This window comes from Ischnura elegans, chromosome 7 (assembly GCF_921293095.1).
Source record: "Ischnura elegans chromosome 7, ioIscEleg1.1, whole genome shotgun sequence".
Classification (NCBI taxonomy): domain Eukaryota; kingdom Metazoa; phylum Arthropoda; class Insecta; order Odonata; family Coenagrionidae; genus Ischnura; species Ischnura elegans.
Window position 1 is genome coordinate 117596599 of NC_060252.1, and position 22907 is coordinate 117619505.

A 22907-nucleotide genomic window follows, 5' to 3' on the forward strand; every position below is an offset into this window, starting at 1 on the left:
AAACATACTTCCATACATACATCTCAATGAAATGACGTGAAAATATCATCATTTTAATATTTACTTCGCTGGAAACATCGAAGAGTATTTCCAATGCACGAAGCTAATAAAAAGTGAGCTTTTATTCAGCCAACTCCGTCATTACCTTGCAACAAAGTTAGTGGGGAAAAGCTTTCAATAACGCAGTATTAATTTATATTGGCACACAATATGAGAGAACGAGATAATGCATCTTAAAATCTTTGCAAAATACAACACGGTGACCCAGTCGCCGGAAACATGTAAACAAGTACGCAATTAATATCGTGTGTCAACTTTTTCCTCACTTTTTCGCAGCGTTCTTTGCCAACATTCAAAATTTCAATGCCTTTACGTGGGTGCTAACCAATTCCTTTCCGCAATAAATATTTCTGCTCGAACTTTATTTTCTTTTAATTCCGCAGATGGAAATGTCCAAACTTAAGGATACAATTTTTAAATTGTTGAAAGTCGGAGTTCGGGTGTGTATGCTTTGTAACAAGCTGTATCGTACACACTTCCATAGCTAGAACTGCAAATTTTCACGCTAATTGGTGACTTGGGGTTTATAAACGATTTTTCTTCAGAAATTAATGAAAATTCCTTCGAGGAATGATAAAAATGGGTCACTTTGTTTTGTTTATCACGTAAAAAACTCGATAAATATTCGATATTTTTCAGCCACCGGGTATACCAGCGAATATCTACTTCATCGCGCTCATATTCGAAAATTAACATAATCACTTGAAATACGGTTATCACTAACGTAAGTACGGATTTACATAAGTCGAGGCATACGTAACTCGGGGGATGCCTGTATTACTATAGAGGAAAAAGTTCGTAGAAAAAGAAAAAAATGACGAATGAGAATTCAATACGTAAAAGTGTTTGCGAGGAAGCATAGGCCGTGATGCATCGCAAGCGAAGCTAATGGCCACTGGAACCGAAGAAATAACCGAGGAAAATGTGGTCAAAAATTTCCACTATACAGTCAACTGCCCGAATGGTTATGGAAAGTTTAAAATTCCAACAAATAACTAAGCGCTTAAGAATTCTAAAGTAATGGGAAATACTCCACACCACACACGATTATCTGAAAAATTTCTGAGATTAGAAAAATGTGCACATCGTGTGCGCACAAGTCAATCAACCATCATCAAGATTTGATCAGTACAACCACTGATCCGTAGCGAGACATTTTTACCCACTAGGCCACCGGAACGAATGGCTGTTTCAATTCCAGATCACGGCAGTGTTCACAGATTTCCCGACGAGGGTATATTGATTATTCATAGGTGAAACGTAGGCGATAAACTGAGGAAGAATTCGTAGTTGGGTCATTTACGAGTTGTCTTAATGCGACGTACGTGGTTAAATTTCCCCCGGTACAAGGGGTATATAGTTTTAAAATGTCTGGTTGTATACGTAGTCATGTGCCATTCTCTGGGCCTCATACTCGGTTTTGCAAAATTTCAATGATCAGAAAAATGTCCAAATTCTGCAAGTGAAATACCCTATCATCCCTCACAAAGATTTGACTCAAAGAATCTTTTTTTCATAACATGTTACGTAACCCACAGCAACAAAGAAACAATTGCGCTCTCTCGCAATTCAATTGCCAACTTTGTTCGACTTTTTTTCAAATTATGACTTATGTTACAGATGTTCCAACGAGAGTAAATTCCATCCCGGGCGAAATTAGGGCGAAAGGATAAGTAGTAAATTTATGAGCACTAAATACGAAGTTGGATATTTGTAACACGTCGCTGTTAAACCGCGACGTGATTTCCGCGGTAGAAGGGGTGTGCTGTTTGAATATTAAACGGAGTATATAATCAACTGTTGACACCAAGTCAAAAGAAGGATATCGCAAGCCAAGAAACTCTTTCAAAGATTAAAGAGATGTCTCGCAGGGAATTTCAGGGTACGTGATACTTTGATGGGGCCCCAAAAGGCCATGAGTTAAGCCATGAGTTGTTATTTCGCTAATAGAAGCATTAGCGTTTGATGCGGGGGAAAAAATCGTGATTAGTTTCCTTCAAAGTGTGCTGTGACACATGGTTTTCATAGAGGACACTAAGGAAATGGTAAATGACGAAATATATGAAGTTGCATGCATATGATCTTGGAAGAGGGTTACGAGAACTCGGTGGGCCGAAATAAAACTGAGGAAAAACACCACACGATGTCCAATATATATAAAAATAACCAATGGAAAAAAGATCAAAATGGGAAAGTATTTTGTGTAACGCAATCGCCTCATAAAAAAATTGGACGGCATTAAAAATGGCAGAACCGTATTTACGACAACACTAACCGGAACAAAAGTATCCACGGGCAACAAAACAAAAAATAAATATCAAAACAAATAAATAATGATCACTCGTATACGATAAATGTGGGAGTATATGCCAGCACGAATCCCAACAAAAGGCAAAATTCATCGAACGTTTTCTCAGGCAACATCTCTTCATGCAGAATATTATAGCAGAAAAAACTTCATTTCGTAAAAGTGTTGGCCATCTGAATAGTATATACTTCTAACAATAGAAAGTAAGAGGTAGATATATTTGAAAATGAAGTTATGCTTGTAGTCATGGCTGCATCAACAATGTCACCCTTTAAAATAACAAAAAAAGACTAACCAGTATTTGGAACCAGCAAAGTTTCGCGAAAGACTAACATTAAAATCAATGACTCTGAAGGTAAACGCCTCTCTATCACAGAGGTGTAACAAGCAAGTTCGAATCATTTGATCGTATTTGCAACCATATTTTGCAGAACATTGTGTTTTCTTTTCTTACTACGCAGGCAATCAAAGGGGACAAGTCGTGTGGAATTTATATACGGAATATTTTAGGCAGATCTCTGAAGAAATTAGGATTCGTCAAGCGTATTGTGGGAATTTGTTTGGATGAGAAAGTAAAAGAAATGTGCTATTTCGCACTCGTCCGACCACACCTAGAATATGCAGCGATATCAAATGTTATCCGGTGCAGAAATACATAATCCGCGAACTGAATAAACTATAAAGGAAGGCTGCGCGGTTCGTCAAAAACTGGTACGGGCGTACAGACAGCGTTACGCATACCTACGTTAAGCGAATAAGGCTGGGAGCCGCTGAATACTTGGAGGCTGCGCGCCAGGCTTAGAAAGCTTGAGCAATTGAGAATGGACACATTCAAAAGCGATACGAAGAACTTAATATTAGAGCCACACTATATTTTCAAGTCCCTCATAAACGATTATATTAGAGAAATATTTTGCCGAACGAATAGATTTGCGAATTTGCTTTTGCCCTGAATCATTACGAACTTAAATTAATGCTAGGCGTAATTCTGTTTGAAGATTCACTTTTCATATATAAGCGGCTGGTGTCCTAACACCCCACGCCACACGCCTTTTTTGCATAACAACACAAAGAATAACAGTCCAAGAGAGAGGAAAATTCATCTATCAATTAATACGAAAACAAATCTTAATGCAGAGTACTACAGAAGAAATGATTCGTAGAAATAGAAAAAAATGACGACCGAGAATTCCATTCGTAAAAATGTTTGCGATAGAAATGAGATTCACATCCAACAATGACATCAAAAAGAGAAACAAATGGCTGAAAATGCAGTTAAGTTTGAGTGCAGCAACAAGGTCGACCTCCAAAAGAAGAAGAACCTAAACCACCCAGTCTTTCGAACCGGCAAAGCTTTTCGAGAGACGAAAATTCGAAGTCAATAACTATGAAGGTCATCGTCTCTCTCTATTTCGTAAAGTAGTAAGCAGCCAAGTTATCTTCATTCCCTCGTACTCTCAACCATATATATGTTGCTGAACATTATGTTGCTTATTTTTATTGTGGAGACATTTACTCCAAATCTGGCAATATGCGACGAAAGATTGCCCGTTCAAATGACTTCGTAAAAATATATTAAGTGACGTTAGGTGTCCCGTAGTGTAAATGAAAACAGCTGGATAGGTTCTTTAAGAGTTAAAATTGAATATCTTTAGCAAGTATCTCCTAATAACTAAGAATTCATTAACTTATTTAATAACTAAATGCATTAGGAGGAAGTGAACGATTAATTTGGGAGCCTTTGCCATGCTTTCAAACATTCAGTGGATATCGACGCAAGAACATATGAAAAGGTAATTCCGTTGTGAAAAAGAACGTTCATTAAAGGTTAATGTGTTGGTTTTCAGTAAATGCCAACTTGACAAGACTATTTAAATTACTTTATCACGTTAAAATTTCATCGAATAAGAGCAGGCGAATGAATAAGTAGCATTGAGGCATAAACGTGTTGATGTTGCCAAGGAAACATAATACTTTCCACAGATAATAACAGCAGCGAAATGAATAAGGCCAATCCTTCACCAAATGCTAATACAGCCGGAATAACCCTCATTAAGCCTATTCACAAGACGCTAATATCCATGACGAACACACAAGTGTAGTTAAAATTTTAGAATCCACTAAGTGGTAAAATGATTAATTTTGAAACAAGTAAACTCTGCAATGGGAAATTAAAATAATCCGTCACCTCCATCTTGAGATCTACACAAAAAAAACCTAAACGCACCAAGTTCTATCGATCTCATTAAGAATTTTCCCTGCAATTGTTTCTAATAATTTCATTCGCGGATGAACAAGCCAAAGAAAAAAAAATCTTCAGTTCATAGACGAAAGCATATAATCCCGCACATGTAAATTATAAATGCTTCAATTTCAAGTTAAGTTAACACATTAATGGCAACTTTTTGGCATATAACATAATGAAATAATGTATAATATTAAAATATGGAATCCACTTACCATTTCTCCCCTCAGGATATCTCTCCGACGTAATATAATTCCCAGAAATTCCATACTCGTATAACTGACACAGCACTATTTTCACACGGACAAAATTTACTGGAAATAATAAGAAATGGACAAGATTAACTTAATGCTATCATCAAGCAGAAACCAAGAGTACAAAATCCGAATGATTAAATAATATCGAAGCAACGTCCGGCTATTGTGAACACGGAAAAAGTGTGCATCGGAAAATAAAAAATAGTGAAAAATAATAGTTAATCCACTTAACTTTTCAATTCAATTCTTATTAATTGCAACAGTCATGTGATTCAACGGTAAAGAAGAGAAAGTTAGCGAAGAAAAATAAGAAGTCTTTTTCGGTTGCATTCAGACGAAATATCCGAATAACTACGATAAATTTAAGCGATCACAACTGCTTGCCGACGACACAAAGGAGAGAGACGTCTACTTCAAATATCAACACGAAATATTAATGAATGAATCCAGTTAGATCTACTCATAACCTCTCGTGACTGAAAACATCCAAGTGTAGCAGTCGGCGGTCAAATGGGGCAGCCTTGCGAGAATTCCATCACCTCGGTGACAAGCCCCATGAAACTCGGAATATTCTTGCGGCAATAGCTTCGAAGACAAGAATGCTAGATAATAACAATCGCTTAAACCAAATGATGGGGGATACGAATTACTTCGTATAAGCTATTCTCAAAAACTCTTAAAGGAATCACCGGAGTAGTAAGAATGTATAGCCTTGGGGAAAACCACTTCGTAAGCAATTAACAAATTATCGCAATCATGGCTAATCAATCAGAATCCGCCTTAGAGAAAATAAGATCGCAATGTGATCGCTGCAACGGACAATTTACGAACATCTGATACGCGAGACATTCTGACGACATTACTGAAACTATATCACTAGACATCGATCTCAATTGATGAACAATTTAGACGTATCTCCTTTCGTAATAGCAATCGCACTCGTGAAAGCGAATAAGCGGTGAATATAAGGGACGTATTTGAAATCGAAGAGAAAATATATCCCCAATAAAGCCCTATAGTTTGGCAGGAACAATAGAAACACGGTAAACACTGGCTAACATATCACAATTACGCTACCTTCAAACCTTTGAGGTTCTTTGCATTGGGTTATAAAAATAATCAAAGGCGGTGTAAATCACAATAAAGCACAGAAACTCATGAATTATTATAAGCACGAAGCAAAGCAGATTCACTGATATATTAAACACTAAAATGATATAGCAATGACATGTGCAAAACACGGGGAAACTGAAAACTTATGTATGGCTTGCTTACTTACGTCCTAACTCCACGACGGTTAGCAGGAAACTGAGATGGATAGGAGCTGCGCGGTTGCGATTCGTCACCTGAGTGAAGGACGTTCATGACGTCACGAAAATTTGAGTCTCATTAATTTCGTAAAAAAATATAAATAGAGTATCACTGTTCAGCTAATAAGTAATATACATTTTAAATTAATTTTTAAATGTAATATTTTTAAATAAATTCGTTTAAAATAATGTTTAAAACTATTGCGCTATTTTTTGATTAGCGATTTCGACCACCGATTGGCTTTTGTTTTCCTGACGTCACGTCTGCTTTCCTTGTGCGCGGAACAAGTTCGTCTGTCTCAGTGTCTGGGCCCTTTTGACTTTCCGACGGTTTTTAAATGCTCTATTCAACTTCCATTTTCGTATCCTCCCCACCTCCCTGACTTTCCTCCTCCACCCACAACTCAACGGTCTTCTGAAACCGTCTTCACACCGTTATCTTTTGTCTTATTTCAAACTGCTTGCACACCGCTATAGCGTAACATTGTCTACATCAACGGACGACTGTTTCTAACTCCATTGACATCTGTATGACGATCCAATGGATACACGGATGCAGAAACGTGACTGTTTTTCGTGCACTCAGAGTTTGCTGGAGAAATTTAAAAACAGTGAAATAGCGTGTGCACGAGAGGTCAGAGTTGGAAGAAAACCTGATGCAAACAACGGCTTGCTGGGACGACATAAACGTGATTGGCAGTATTTGGGTCCGTGAGTAAAATATTATTATTAATTTGTATTATCAATATAATTGAAATCGTATAATATGCATTTCATTGCTTGATTCGTCGTTGTTTGGCTAATATCCATCAAAATACAATAACATGGTCAACTTTTGGGATCTTATGATTCAATTTGCTGCACTTTTTGACTCGACAACTCATCACAAACATCTGGCCGCCCTGCGTTTTATCAGCGGGAAAATCGGTTTCCCTTCGAACGGTATTTCTTTCGGCATAATTAAGCGGTACATTAACACGTACGAGTTAATGGGTGAATGCATGAACGAATTCGGTCGAAATGAACGGAACATGTACGAATGAATGAACCAAATAATAACAGGTTCTCTTTTCTATAGATGCATTCTCTTAAGTATTTTACACGGTGAATTTTATTTATGGGATAACCTCCCATAAATTGAGTGGAAATCAACGTAAAAAATGTGGTCACTTATTGACATTTAACTACATGCACCATTTATTAGTTTATTCATCTTATTAATGTATTCCCTGTAAGTGATGTAAATAACGATAATGATATAATATTTATCAAACTATCGGATTCTTGCAATATATGTTTCATACATCTACTTCAAAAATCCTTTCTAATGCTGTATTTATTCTTTGGTGTAATTTTGCAGTGAAACTGTACCAATCTTTTTCCTGGGCATTGATCCTGGTGTTCGTCTGGGCTGCTGTCAAAGATTTGAGAAATAAGCAAGGATGGTGTCGGCATTTGGTACGAATATGGCATCGGAGCAGAAATTCAGGGGAAATAACTGTAAACACGTGAGTAAAATAATGGAATTTTCATTTGAGTTAAAGTGAAATTGCAATCTACACAGGGGTGCCAACCCCCCCAACCCCACGGCTGTACTTCGGCTTACCCTCACTGAAGACCAAATCCTGCGAAAACAGATACCACTAACCACGGATGTAGGGGGGGGTAAAAGGGGTCATAATCCCCCAAATTTTATCTAAAACAATTTATAATTATTGGTCCAACAATTTTTGTATCCTTGTAAAGAAGTAATAAGAGTGTTTATAGAGGGAGTTAGCTGGATATATTACGAACGCCAACATACTACGGTAGATCAGATTATGAAAATAAAATATGAGAAATAGACTGTGTAGAACACATTGATTCAGAATGTCGGTTTTTCCACGATAGATAAGACGAGACTATAAAGGCAGCGTCAGGACTTACTTAGAAATAGGTTAGTTCACATCTTGTGTATCCTAATAACTTAACTCGGGGTTGCTGCCAAAATTCAATATGACCGTACTTTTCAACTTTCAAATGCCTTTTTCCTTCAAACCCGGGCGTATACGGACAAAACCCTTCGACATTATTCGTACCTAAGTGTCTACTAACAAATAAAAATGGTTTCATTTTCTTTATTGACATTACTTACGCAAAGTCTCCTTGTCAGAAAAAATACGTCATTTTTTTATCGTTCGTTCATCTGCAATCGCTTTCTCTCGCTGTTGGGTGGTTTGGGTCGCCCAAATACTCTCCCCCCGAAAAAGGCCTCTCGCCTTTTCCGGCCACTCTTAATGATATCGTTAAGAAATAGCGCCCCCGGCTTGGCTCGAGCCACCAACCTTAGGGTTAACAGCCGAACGCGCTAGCCGATTTGCCACGGAGGAGGCGATGTGGGAAGATGATTTCTATTGGTCTAAGGATTTGCGTAGGTGATACCTAACTTTCACTTGATTAAAATTAGATAGAGATTTTAGTGTTTCTACAAATTTCAGAAGAGGGGGAACCATGATTTTTTTCGTATTCCGGTTCGTTCACACCAAACATTATTATGAATCAGTCAATCAGAGGTGGGCAGTGGGTTTTATAGTATATTTATGCTACACCTTGGCGATAAACAATTCTAAATACCTACACTCAGTGTGATGAATATACCCAATAATATTTTATTCCCACAAGCAAAAGTATAGATAAATATAATATACGTAATTAGTTTCAAAAGATGAAAATTATCCTTACTTGATTTTTTCCTCGTATGGATTGGAGTCATTAGACGCTTTTCACCAGAAATAAGCCAAATCGTAAGATCCGAAAATCGTTTAATTCTTTACTCGTTTTCCGTAACTTATTTTTGAACACAGCAAGCTACACAATACACCACAATCACCACAAGGTGCTTCCCCACGTACACAATCGAACACACTTGACCCTATACCTATGCACCAGGCGCTAATCCAGTGATTTCCAAATTCGGATTATTTTATTAATCCACATTCACCAATGCACTCATTCACATTGCACCACGAAAGATTAACATCTTCGATAAGGGTAAAACACTTCTTTCATGTTATCAGAACACGGGAATAATTTCTTCACTAGACAGAAAAGGCACACTCAGGAATAGAAGTCAACACTCTCGTCACACGGTTACCCAGCAACTGAACGATATTCAGAGTCGCTTCGCATAGTCGATGCGATGTTTTTTCACCACCCTCAACTCTGAATTGAGTCATGCCAAAGGCCTTATAGACACGATCTCTTCCTATGGTCAGTACGTGACCACGGTTCACTGCAATTGTAAGTAAACATTGAAGAAAATGCGGCCAGCCGAACGGCAATTGTTCGTCATGTTCACAGCGAGAGTGAATGATATCAGCGATCATTCGCGATGACTTCTTACGGGTTCCACAGTGATTCTTTGGGTATGTGTAATGCTAATCTACGCTCCTCAGTGATTGTAGTCTAATCTAGGGTTAACATTTATCTCTCGCTCAGTAAATTTTCGAAATATCAACGCTTAATACTTGGAAATAATAGTGAATAACGAAATTAATAGTATTCGTCATTCCCATTTGAGCCACTCCTGCAGATTTTAGCGCGTATTTAGATGCGCACACGTATAATTTTCCCATAAACAAACACGAATTAGAAATCGCAGGCGTACTGCCGCCTTCACGAAGAGAAAAACAAACACTATAAGAATTTTCTGCGACGACACACCGAGCTGAACAACAGAGGTTATTCACGACGTCTTCGTATTTGGAATTCAGAGAAATCTTTCCCCTTGATCGCATCGCCAAATAGGTTTTAAAAGGGGACTGCATGTGTAAGTCCACCCCATAAAAGACCCCATGATTTTTATCAATCGATTGATTCATTAACCAGAAAAACCTTCATCAATTTATAATCACCGCGCATCCTTCAGTAACAGTAGATTGTTTTCTAGATTTTGTTGCAAAGGATAGATGTGGGAATAGGGTGGTTACCTATTGTTTTTTTTATTTCCTGAATCGAAAGATTATTACTCCTGGAGTACGTATTTCACGCATTTAGATTTTTAAATGACGATATCTATTCTTGGCGATTAAATAAAAAGTGAAAATTTTCACCCGCGCGAAAACGCGACGGCTAAGTATGAATGTTGGGAAAACCCCGTGTGACGTCATTCTGGCTCCCGCTGTCGCCGTGTGAGTTGACCTTGGGGCGATGCTATGAGCGCTGATACGACGCAGTCTGCTAGCAGGTAGCCCTTGGCTTAAATAAGGATTATTTATACCTTATCAAACTCTCCGACCATAGGAAATTTTAATAGTTGATTATGAAGAAATGTTTCCCTGAGCTCTGTGCCTCATGCATGCATTGGTAATCTCAGAGGATGTAAAACACCTAACTACTCGTATAGAATCTAGTTCCCTATGACGTCACGTGGAGTGGCATCGCATGGGCGCCAATCTGGCGTTTTTCAAATTAGGTGAAAATTGACCATTAACATTCGTCTAAAATTGGATTTCTAAAACCAAACATTTTTGCAATCAATGCCTTTCGTTTTTTGTGATGAAGGAAACTACCCTATTGTTGCTTGCATGTGCATGTGCATTGCCTTTTTGTATAATTAAAGGCTTAGACTGCCTGAACAATTGAGTATTGATGTCTAAATCTACATCTGCATAATACCCTGCGGGCCACCTCTAGGGTGTTTGGCAGGGGGTGATCAATCACCAGCATGCAGCTAGCAATTGGACTCTCACATGCACACCACACGGTTCAATAAAAGTCACGCATACTAACAAATTACACTACCACTTCGCCAATTTCGGTGAAGCCAAGAGAGTGGTTTCCCTGCCCTAATACGTAAAATTCATACACCCCTTGCTTAGCCTGGAAGGATCTCTATCATATATACAAACGAACCAACCAACCGAGTTAAATCACTGTTTGAATGATGGGCACACATTTCGTTAGGTAAATCCATATCTATTTCATTTTGAACACAAAAATAGAGAGGAACACAATAAGATGCATGCATCACGAGATCCATCCGTTCTAAACGGTTTCGTATTCAATCACGAGTTGAATACGAAAAGTTTACGCAAATTCATTTCAGCATTATTACTCTTTTAGATACAGCAACCTCTAGGAAAACAAATTTCAAACAATTTTGTGCTCTTATACTTGCACCGATAATAAAACGTTTTCTCGAATCAAGAGGGAAATATTATTAACGCTGGCATCTATAAACCGATTTTGGATTTTAGAAGACCTCCTCATTATAGGAACTAATGCCACCATGCGTTTGCGGCCTGAAACAAACTTGGTTTTAAGAAAATATTATTCATTATTATTGTTATTATCAACCTCCATTTTACATCTACGTCTTCATAAGTAATAATCTATTTCAGAGCGACATAGAGAACCGTATGATATTTCCAGGTCCGAAAGAAACGATAATTTAAGAAAGATATTTAGCTGAACGGATAGACATGGGAAATCATTTTTCCTCATAGCAATAGGCATAGCAACGGGTGATTCATGTGTTGCAAATAAGTGCTATCAAATGAGAAATAAAAATATTGCGGAAATGCGTTTCAATTGACCAAACCGAACTAAAAGAAAACTATAAGCGAAGCGTATAATAAACTGAATGATGCTATAATCAAATGTCATTATTAATGCAAGCCGTGATTTCGATGGAGTGCTTCTATTTTCATATGAGTGGGTTGGTAGCCAAGGGGTACAAGCGATTTCCCTTTTCTATAGAGTGTTAGGTACAGAAATAAGGTATAGAAAACAAACGAGATTTTAGAAGGGCATTTTATTTTACACTCGATGTCAGCACATAACAGAAACTCACTCGTTTCCCTTGGCAACCAGGCTTTTGTGTATTTATTCTAACAATTAACTTTACCTAACTCTGTTGAGGAAGAAATCACTTGTACCCCTTTGCTTCCAACCCACTATTATCTGATCGGCTCGTGTCTTAACACCCCCTGCCACACGCCTTTTTGCGGCGGCTAATTCCGTGGTAGTGTGTAGCGGTACTGACTGATATCTCCTGTGATAGGTTTTTTTAAGGGACATTGAATGTGATTGCTCATCGGCCTATCACTTTCTGACTCATCATTCGGTCATTCACATGGACTGCAGTTTTTTTAAATCGCTTATTCACTCTGTTTCTGAATTTAGCCCTGTCATTCAATTTATAGCCAATCAAAGAGGTGTTACGGTCGCGGTGAGTAGCCGTGCCTTCTGATTGGTTTAAGGACAGTGCCAGCGATGGGAAAAGGGGCGTGCCCAATGAAGGGATAAGGGATGGGATTGCCATCCCTATGGAGCATAGGCGGAAAATGGTGATATAAGTGAAACGGTAATTTTTCCACTATCATTGATGCGATCATTGGAGCTATCATTTCAGCCTGTCCCTCGAATAGGATGGAAAAAAAAATGATAGTGCCATTCAGGCTTTACTAAAATAAACAATAGGAATTGTGAGAAAAACTCTGCGAAAGAAATCCCGAAATAATAAATTTTCACGTGCGAATATCAGTGGCCTCCATTTCAATCGTAAACTTTTTGAGGAGGATTTTCCGTGATTCTGCCGAGTAGGCTCATTTTTGGAGGACAAAAAACTTTTTTAATGATTAATTTTACTAACCGTAAAAAAACCTTCATCAATTTAATCACCGCGGAAGCCTCCGTAAAAGTTAACTCTTTGCTACGCCACGGCGAAACTTCCACTTTCAAAATTGCCATAAAAAGTGTTATTGGTTCTCATATCACACAATTACTATTAATAACACTTCTTTTTTTTACAGAGCGCGACCCGGGTTTCAATGAATAACCATTATCTTTAGGCGCAAATTATGATTTGTTTATCTTAGGATTGTTACCAAGTTACCAGATGAATTTTATAACGGACGCCAGAACAGGGGAAAAGGATGGGTAGAGATATTCATTTATAAGAGTACCGTCCTGACTTTCAATGATTTTTAAAATTTCCAACTGCTCTCTAGAGTCAAATTCAAAATTTAAAAAATTACGATCGATGCAAAATTTTAAAATATTCTTTTTAAAATCGCTCCTATGGCGGTTGTATATTAAATGTTCAGCAAAATTACTTTTTTCATCTTTGTTATTTTTGTAAGCACTTGAATGATCTTTCTGGATTACAGGGTGTAATATCCAAGAAAACGTATTTATCTTGTTATTGTTACCTAGTTGCTAGATGAATTTTAAACGGACGCCGGAATAGGGGAAAATGATGGGTAGAGATATTCCTTTATAAAGCCTGAATCACACGATCATTTTTTCGGTCGCGAAAGTGATCACTTTCGCGAAAAGCGATCGCTCTAGTGAAAATTTTTCTGAATCACACTGTCACTCCCGTCGTCATCGGCTTTCGCATCACTTTCAATTACACAGCTCGTTGTCATAGGACCCGCATCACGAAAATATACAGCGTGTTTGTTTATCTATGGGCGCGTACCGTAATTCACTAGCAGTACTGCTACTGGCAGTACTGCTACTGCAGCTGCAAAACGGAACGGAAAACAGTACTGCCACTGTAAGCAAATCAGTGATTTCGGAACGGTCAACAGTAGCTGCTGTTGGGGGGGGAGGGTTGGCGAATCTTCCGCCCCTGGGTGCAAGGAGATGCTTTGAAGAGAACGGCATAATTACGTAGAGAAGAGATGTAAGTGTTTGTAGCCTACTAAAAGCGGCGATAATGCGTGTTTCATACATGTGAGTACATTTTTTCTTGTGAACAAACAGGCCCTACTTTATGCCTCGTATTTAGGAGAGACACGGAGATTACCATCATATGGATTTCCAAGTCCGACATAATAAGGTAGTTTCCTTCATCAAAGAAAACGAAAGGTATTGCTTGCGATTCCTTACCCAACATTAGTGTATTCATAATACACAAATTATTTGGTTTTAGAAATCCCAATTTAGACGAATGGCGATGGTCAATTTTATCCTCATTTGAAAAAGGCCAGATTTGCGCCCATGCGATGCCACTCCACGTGACGTCACAGGGACCCAGTTTCTATACGAGTAGAATGGAGTTTTACATCGTCTGAGATTGCCAATGCATTCATGAGGCACAGAGCTCAGGGAAACGTGTCTTAATAATCACCTATTAAAACTGGCAAAGGTCAGAAAGTTATCTTCGTTTGATAAGGTATTAATAATCCTTATTTAAGCCAAGCACTACCTGCTAGAGTAGTGGGGATTTGGCGAGTCTGGCACATGACGTCACAACGTCGCCTCTCAACCCCCCCCCCGTGAATTCCAGACACGTGCCGAGGCCATAGCTTCTCCCACTCGAGTTGGATATGTTCCCATTGGCAGTTACCAAGGTCTTAACACGTTGGTTGTTGTTGTGGTTGCAACGTGACTCCTCCCACTCCCGCATATAAATGACTCCGGAATGATTATTACCTCATTCAACGTTAACATGACCTCCAGAACTGTTGCTGAGCTGCGAAGAGATCCCGAAGCCTCCCTGGAGGACACCAATCTCCGGGTGGAGAAGCAGTCAGATCCGGATACTTACATCGTGTACATCCCTCAACGAGGCACAGATTTTGTGCTCTCGGTACTTTTTAACGAAGTTTACTACTGCGTATTCCGACACCAGAGAAAGATATTTGAAGTGATCGGACAGAAAGTGACTTTCTCCGGCTTCGAGAATGAGAATGGTGTAGTGGAGAGATTTAACATAACGAACCAGGATGACATTACCGATCCGGAAAAGCGACGCCTCGCGGACAAGCAGCACCCAATCATCTGGTTGGATGTGTACGAGTGCTACCAGCCCCGAGTCTACGCAAAAGGAGGAGGAACGAGGACTCAAAGTGATTGAATTGACGGACCAAAACCTGTGTGTTATACAGACCATAGAAAATCAAAAGTGTATTATGGTACCACAGACGCTATTAAAGGTACCCGTCTGAGAGTGATAAAGTTTGTACTCAAAATTGAAGTTGATATGTATATTTATTAACAATAAATATATTAAATACTATATTATGTGTTTTTTATTTCCAAATGAAAGACCAGGGTAAAGTTTAACAACAAAAGTTTATTTTCTTCAACCACACACAGATGAGTTTGTTACATTGTTCACCATATACATGGTTTCATAGTTCATTTCCCCACTCATACTTATGTTATAATCCTCTTGAAACAATTGAACAGCACGTCTGAGCGCAGACAGTCCATTAACACTCTCGTTTAAATAACCACATTCGATTAAATATCCCAAGATACAATCATATTGTCTCAATTGTATAGCATCGTAAATGATCAAAGTGAACATGATGATGTAAAACAATAAAATGATAAAATTGACTAGAAAATCTAACATATTTTATTTCGTATACACCAATCAGCTAGCTTAAAACAATTTTTTCTAGCACATTGTAGATTACCATCCATATGAATTTCAATTAAACAACCCTCATTCGTGGTCAATTTCGTGAATGAAGGACATCCATAAAGTTCCAGATTAGCCACACAAATTCCCTTGGGAAGAAGACTTGTTAAAAAGGCAGCTTTTTGAGCACCCTTTGTGAATAGATATTTAAAATTTTTAGTATAATTGTGAAGTATACTCTTCAGTTCTGAATAATCCACATCTCCAGAGTATTCGCACAAGCCGTGATAGTTGTTTCTCAGCCAAGAAGACTCTTTTGTAAAGAGCAATCTCTGTGGTGATTTAAATAACCACGTATTACAGCATTTATTCTGGACAGCGATGATTGCCAATTCTTTGACAATAAAATTTCCATTGCTGCCCGTAAATCCTTGAAATTCGACAATGGCACCCATCGTGATGTATGTCCAACTTACAAGGTATTTACGCCCAATGCCAGGGGTTGAACTTACATCAAGACTCTCTAACTTACGGAACTTTCATTCACGCCAGAGGTTAGAAAGCCTTTCACTCACACTCAAGCTGACAACTTTTGATTATCAGCCGAACCATACGCTATGAGTACCATCTCTAATTCAAGTCTTTCAAAATCACAATCTGTGATATTCTTTGCTAATTTTGTGGCGAGAAAATGTCTCACTTTGTCACGACTAGCTGAAAGTCTATGGAGAAATAAATCAATCAGCTTGAAGAGTTTCACCAATGCAAACCACTCTTCTTGCTTTAAATTAAAGGTTTTTTTAATAACCAAATGCGTCTTCCCAAAGTAATTCGCATAAGCCAAACAGGAAGTTAAAAAATGCTTTTCTCCTTTGTAAAAGAACAAATCCACATCCTTTTCACAGTTCAAGATGTTTGCCCACTCGCTTTGTGAAACAATTACACTTTTTTTTCCAACTTGATTAAATTGCACAACTGATTCAAAGTCTCTACCAGGATCGTAACCAATACACACACTCTTTGTCTTTGTTTTGTTCAAATAATACACAGTTTGAAGAAGTAAATTGTCCGATTGTCCAATAGAAGGAATAAAATTTCCAGAAGGTTTCTTTCTCTTCACCGGAGGAGACTGATGGTCTGCATCCACCGATGACTGCATGACGACTGGCGTATGGTGACGTAATCGTCCGTATTTAGAGGTTGATGTAGGAGGAGGGGTGGGGGAACAGTCATCCGGGCAAGGTTCAACTTCGGTTTTGAGACGGTTATACTGGAACCACTGGGCGAGAGAATGTGCATCTCTCAATGCGCAAGTGCTGTTGCGCAATTTGTGACAAGGATTGAGGCAGGAAAAGGCAAGAAAGGAACATTTTTCGGGAGGGGGACAGTTTAACTCTTTTTCGAGAGAGATGAAAGTGCGTCCCGTCAGATCGGTCAGGAACTCACACTCTGCTTCACTGAATGCGTAGAGAGTGGTTGCACCCTCAGTCATAGCTTCCAGGGTAGTTGAAAGTTCGGTGTGTGAAATGAATCCCTCGTTGAAGGATGTCTCATCTCGTTGCAGGGGGTCTGGGAAACGTAGCTTCTTTCCTCCAGCGATGAGCTTCCCATGTTTCTTGAAACTGCCCCAAAATAAACGATTTGAATCCACGTCGACGGCTGCAAGCTCCGTCACCCCACCTTGGCTATAAGTCACAGATGCCACGATCTGCATTCTGCGGCTGTTTCTTCTCAAATAATCACCTCCTCTTCCTGCTCATCGTATTTATTCGGGAACAGCACCGCTGAGCTCTGGGATGACATTTGGCCCGCCGAACCCGCTTGAAGGTCTGATGAAACAGCTTCAGGGCTCGGCAATCGTTGAGATGAGGGATGGTGTGATGAAATTGTATGAGGAATTTGTGTAGAGTTTGACCTAATGATTTACTAGCGGTATAGAGACAGCAGTATTCACCGCAAATATCCGAACGAAAGCTTTGAATTTGAACATGATTGCGAGTAACTGAGAATGACTTTAAAAAATTACTTATATTTGAAACAAAAGGAGGTAAGCCGTAGGAATCAAAATACTCTGCATAATTATTATGTAAATAGACTGCAACCCAGTGTGAACCCGGTAATTTAGATGGATCTAAATTTATTATGTAAACTCCATTTCGTGGTGATTTTGGTAACCTATAGGATGCGTAAACTCCACGAAATATATTGAGTGGTCTTAGTAACCTGTTAATTTGAATTCCATCCATGACTAAAAGTTTGTGATAATGTTTCTGTTTTTATCAATTTCCACTGTTGCATCATACTCTGAGAAAAGTAAACACGTAACCGTTCTCGATAATTCGTTTTCAAATCTCGCCTCTATTCTCACCACACCTCTATCACCTAAACTTATATAATCCTCATTACCCGAATCATCGGGTGTTAGATCGAAGACTAACATAAAATAACCGTGTCCAAACATGTCATAAGTGATTTGATTACCCCTATTGTAATGCTTAATCCCACTTCCTGAGAATATTGTGTCATACGCTCGCGCCCAATACTTTTTACTTGAAAAATTGCATTGTAATCCCTCGGATGGAATTTGCACACCGTTCACAAAGAGTGAAAAATTCTCGAGCGAATAGTAAGAGAGAGCAAATGGATTCTTATTCAAACTTCCCGCATATGCTTCATTATCCACCATTGTAAAAATAATTACATTAGGTATTCGGCCCACGATGGCATTATCCAGGCTTAAAGTTCGTCCACCAGAAGGAACAGTAAAAGTTTTCAACTCGGTACGCTTGTAGTGATATTTGGCATTGTTGTTTTCCAGGATTTTATTATGTGCAACTAAAATGGATGGGTTAATATCGAAATGTTGAACGTATAAAGTTGCGTCTAGAATTTTCAATAGTCCATCATCATTCCCTCCCATAAGATGGAAAGCATGATTAGAGAGCAATAGTCTTATACCGATGTCTACTCGATCCATCATTAATTGTATCTGATTAAAAACATCTACGTGCAGTTTACCATACAACTCAACCTCTGCACTGTTCTTAAACCAACCCTTACGCCTTGTATAACCAGAATTTGAAGTATCTGTCAAGTTAATATCGTCTCCCGTGTCCAACTCCCACCCCACATTTCGTAAATGTGTTTTGCTCGCATCCGTTCCATAATTTAACACATTTTCCAGGTAGCTTCTGTAATGGTAATTATCCTCTGATGGTGTGACCAACGTCCCATTGAAATAAACGTTACACTGCTCGAACAGAGAGTGCAGAATATTGTTCACTACTCCTGGTTGATTGGTAGCGGATTCATTGTAATCAGTCCCGTCTTTTTTGCAAAGTTTCACTTTAAGTCTAAGATATATACTATTCAAATCCTTATACGCATCCCCAGAGTCTTTGATCAGGAATTCTATAACCGATCGATTATCTAGCGAAGATATGGGTTTGTAGGACACGAGTCTTTTTGCCAAGATGTTAGTTTGCACCGGCGGATTGGGCTGAAATAAATCCAACGAAGTCAGCATATGCTCTGCCATTATCGCGAAAAAATATCTCCTCCAACAACCTTCTTTCCTCTTCGACTTCTCATCGACTGTCGCTTTTTTCTTACGCAACTATGTTTTATTTTATTTAACCTTGGACGTTTCGCGATCCTCAACCCACCTCCAGACATGCCTTTTATCTTTTCCTCAGCCTTGCGTTTCAAGTTCTGACCTGCCTTGTTTATTCTACTGCGCAGTATCTCCTTAACCGGTTTTGTTCCAAGGTCTCCAAGAGCTGCTGCCCCAGCGCTCGCGGCCTCCTTACCAACAGTCTTAAGCCCGCTAAATAGCAAAGGTTTTGCAAATCGCCACAATCCCGCGAGGAAACTCCCGATACCTCGTCCCTTTTGCACCCTATAAGAAGCTCTATACAAGGATCCAATCTCTCCCCCCACCTGTTTTGAATAATAATTATAATATCGATCCATCACCGGCGCCATCTCGTCGTAAAATGATGTACTAACGTGAATCAATTCTTTTTTATAAAGTGTAGCACAACTATCGAGCTTTGCTCCCCACTATGAAAAGAAATTGCTTCACCGAGTTTATCTGCAAAAAGAATTTCAACACTCTCGATATTGTTTTTCTCGACGGGGTAGTAATATATCGGATTGAAAGTTTGATATTCACCAATTTTGACATTTATGATGCGGATGCATCGACTCAAAGTGTCACCCACCAACTGCGGTTTTATTATATCTGTGTAAACGTAAACATTTTTTGAGGAGGTTGCAATTCTTCTTTTTCCTCTTTTTCCTTTGTCTTCTTTAGTGTTAATCTCTACCCTGGCACCATTAATGATTACAGCCAACTCATCATCTGTCAACGTTGAATCTTTAAATGATAATGTAATAAGAACAGCCGATAATAATGATAGGTCATTTTTTATCTTTTCCTTGCCTTTTCCACTAAAGCCTGACAAAGTTCTATTGAATAAGTTAGCAAACGAATCATACGTTCCCGGAGACAACGAGTATTTTACTCCGCTCGCAAAAATTTGCGCAGACCGTGGTAATATACGTTCATCAACTCCAACCTGATTAATCCTTACACTCAGTTTATCAACATAACGCATTACTTCATTTGAAATGTAAGTTTGTTTTTGTGTACTGGAGGTAATATATGGTTTTGCAAATGCCGCCGCAATACTGTCATAAGTACCAATGGGAATTGTAAAGTATGAATCATCTAAAAGTTTCACGTTTATAACTTCTTTATCCCCTCGAACTAATCCCTCTTCAGTCCGGGTGCTATTATCCTTAGGAGGCAATTCGTCTGCTACGCGAGGCGCTGGAGTAAAGTTTTCGATAACAGCTGGTGTGTCTTCGGAAACTTTTTTACCTCAATAGAAGGAATCGAAATCTCAGCTAGACCGACATACCACTCGTTATTTTCTAAATCGATGCGATGACTCAACTTTGTACGATAATGAGCGATTGTATTTCTTGGGAAAAAATCCCTCGAGCTATCGCTGGGTAGTGTAAGATAAAATTCGTTCATATTTTACGCACGGAAGAAGCTGAAATCCACGAGTTAAAAGACGGTGGGTATCCGTCCCACTTGATAAAATACTCCAAATTAGGACCACTCCCCCGACGTCTCAATATTTTCTCGATCCTGTACTCCGTGTCAGGAGACACGTTAACTTTGACTAATTCTTCCGCATAGAAACTACCCTTTATATCCTCCCCGTTCAAATCATTCAATTTATAGGTTGGTATTAGTTTCATTCGATCAATGTTTGTAACTTGAAATATTTCCTTGGTATAATTTGGTGTGTATCCTTTGCTGAATGGAAACCTCTCTTTACTAATCCTCACATAATCACCTTTATTAAATTTTGCATCCGTCTTCTTTAAGCTTTTTCTCCGACTAGCAATGATAAATGCATTTTTAGCATTCACATGAGAGGGAGCGATCCCAATGCTAGAATGCGTACTATGGTTATAAGAACTGATGAGTTTTGGAAGCACATCGATATATTTGTAAGTTGCGTATTTTGTAAAATATTTATACATTTTTGTCTTGAGAGTTCGATTAAAGCGTTCCACGAGGCTAGCCTTAATTTCTGGATTATTTGTAGTGTAAAACCTTACACCTTGATTCGAGAGAAAACTTTTAAACTTGCTATTAACAAATTCCCCTCCCTTATCGCTCTGAATTTTCAATGGTTTGCGCTCGCGAAATATGACCTTAAATGCTTCTATAATTTCCTCTGGTCTTTTTGACTTGAGAGGACTAGCCCACGCATAACGGGAAAATATGTCTATTACGGTTAAAATGTAACAGAACCCATTGTTGTATTTTTTCAAACTTCTCAAATCATTTAAATCACATTGCCAACACTCATCTATATAGTTTACTTCGTAACGGTTTCTAACAAACTTTTTTCTCACCGGCTTGTGACGCGTGTACGCTTCTTGAGATTCCAACCACTCGCGAATTGTTTTTATAGGGATTCCAGTCGCTTCATTTAATTTTTTATCTGTGGAAAAACCAGCAGGATGTGCGGGATTGTTGTACACGCTAGCTATTACGTCGTGTCCCACTCTGCCCCGAACATTTTTGGTACCCTTTTTCGCTTGCTTCGCCTTGGAATTGGTCTCGAAGATGTCCATCGCTCCTTTGGAGATGTTCTTTGCTCCCTTGGAGGTGTGCTTGGCTCTCTTGGAGTTGCTATTATTCGCTTCATTTTTCTCGGTGGAGAATCGCTTTCGACTTGTTCCTTTATTCGTGCCCATGTCGAATCCAACTCTGAATTTGTCCTCCTAATTTCGTCTAACCGCCTTCTCATTGCATCGCTACCCTCATATAGCCGTGTTGGTGGTGAGTGTTTCACTATCGGAACGTGTACGGGAGATTTAAAGTCTGACACTGAGTCGAGATATTTATTGTGACCAATCCGGTGTTCACTCCGGTACTGCTAGCGCCAGCGGCCGGGATAGGAACAAATAGCAGTTCAGGAAACCAAGAGAGGGCGGACGGGGAGAACGGGAGTCAGACGGAGGAGGTGCACGCCGGCGGACGGGGAAGGTGCACGCGGACAGACGGAGAAGAGGCTTTTTTCACGGAAGAGTCGGCCTCACCTGGGGAACCACATCCCGGGATTTTGTTCTTGTCTTTCGTTTTTTCAGGCTTATAAGTCTGGTTGCTTGTATTCAGTGTTCAATTTAATATATCCAAATTGAAAAGGAGTCTCTTTCATTCCACAATTTTCTCACCAACGACCGGCAGGCAACCCACGAACCCAACCCGAGAGAGAGAGAGAGAGAGAGGAGTCTGGTTACATTTGGCGCCCAACTCGCGGCCGAAACCGGTACGTTTCTAAATCTTTATTTTGTGAAATCTTTTTTAATTTACTGTGAAAACGGCACGAAATTTTGGCTCATCGGTGGTGTAGGCACCAATTAGCATAGGATTTGAATGTCCCATCCAAATGCTACCTTTTTCCACGGCCCAAACCCATAACCTGTAGTGAAGTCTCCCTGACGGGCCTCTGGGAGTGAAGTAATTGTTGTACCTATCCTTTTTATTTTGGTGGGGTAAATTAGATTAGGCTGAGATTCGTGCGTAGTCGTGCCGTTCCGTTAGTGTTATTCAGTGCTGGCAATGGCCACGTATCGGGGAAGAAGGGAGGAATCATCGGACGATGATACTTTTAGTTCACCGCACCAAATCAGTACGGCGTTAAAAAAGATGTCACTTGAAGACCACGTGTCTACCTCCGTGGTCACGGGCACGCGCGTCGAGGACGGGCAACAGGCCATCCACGCACAAGGCGTAGACCGCGAACTAAAAGATTTACTCGTAAGTGTATTGAAT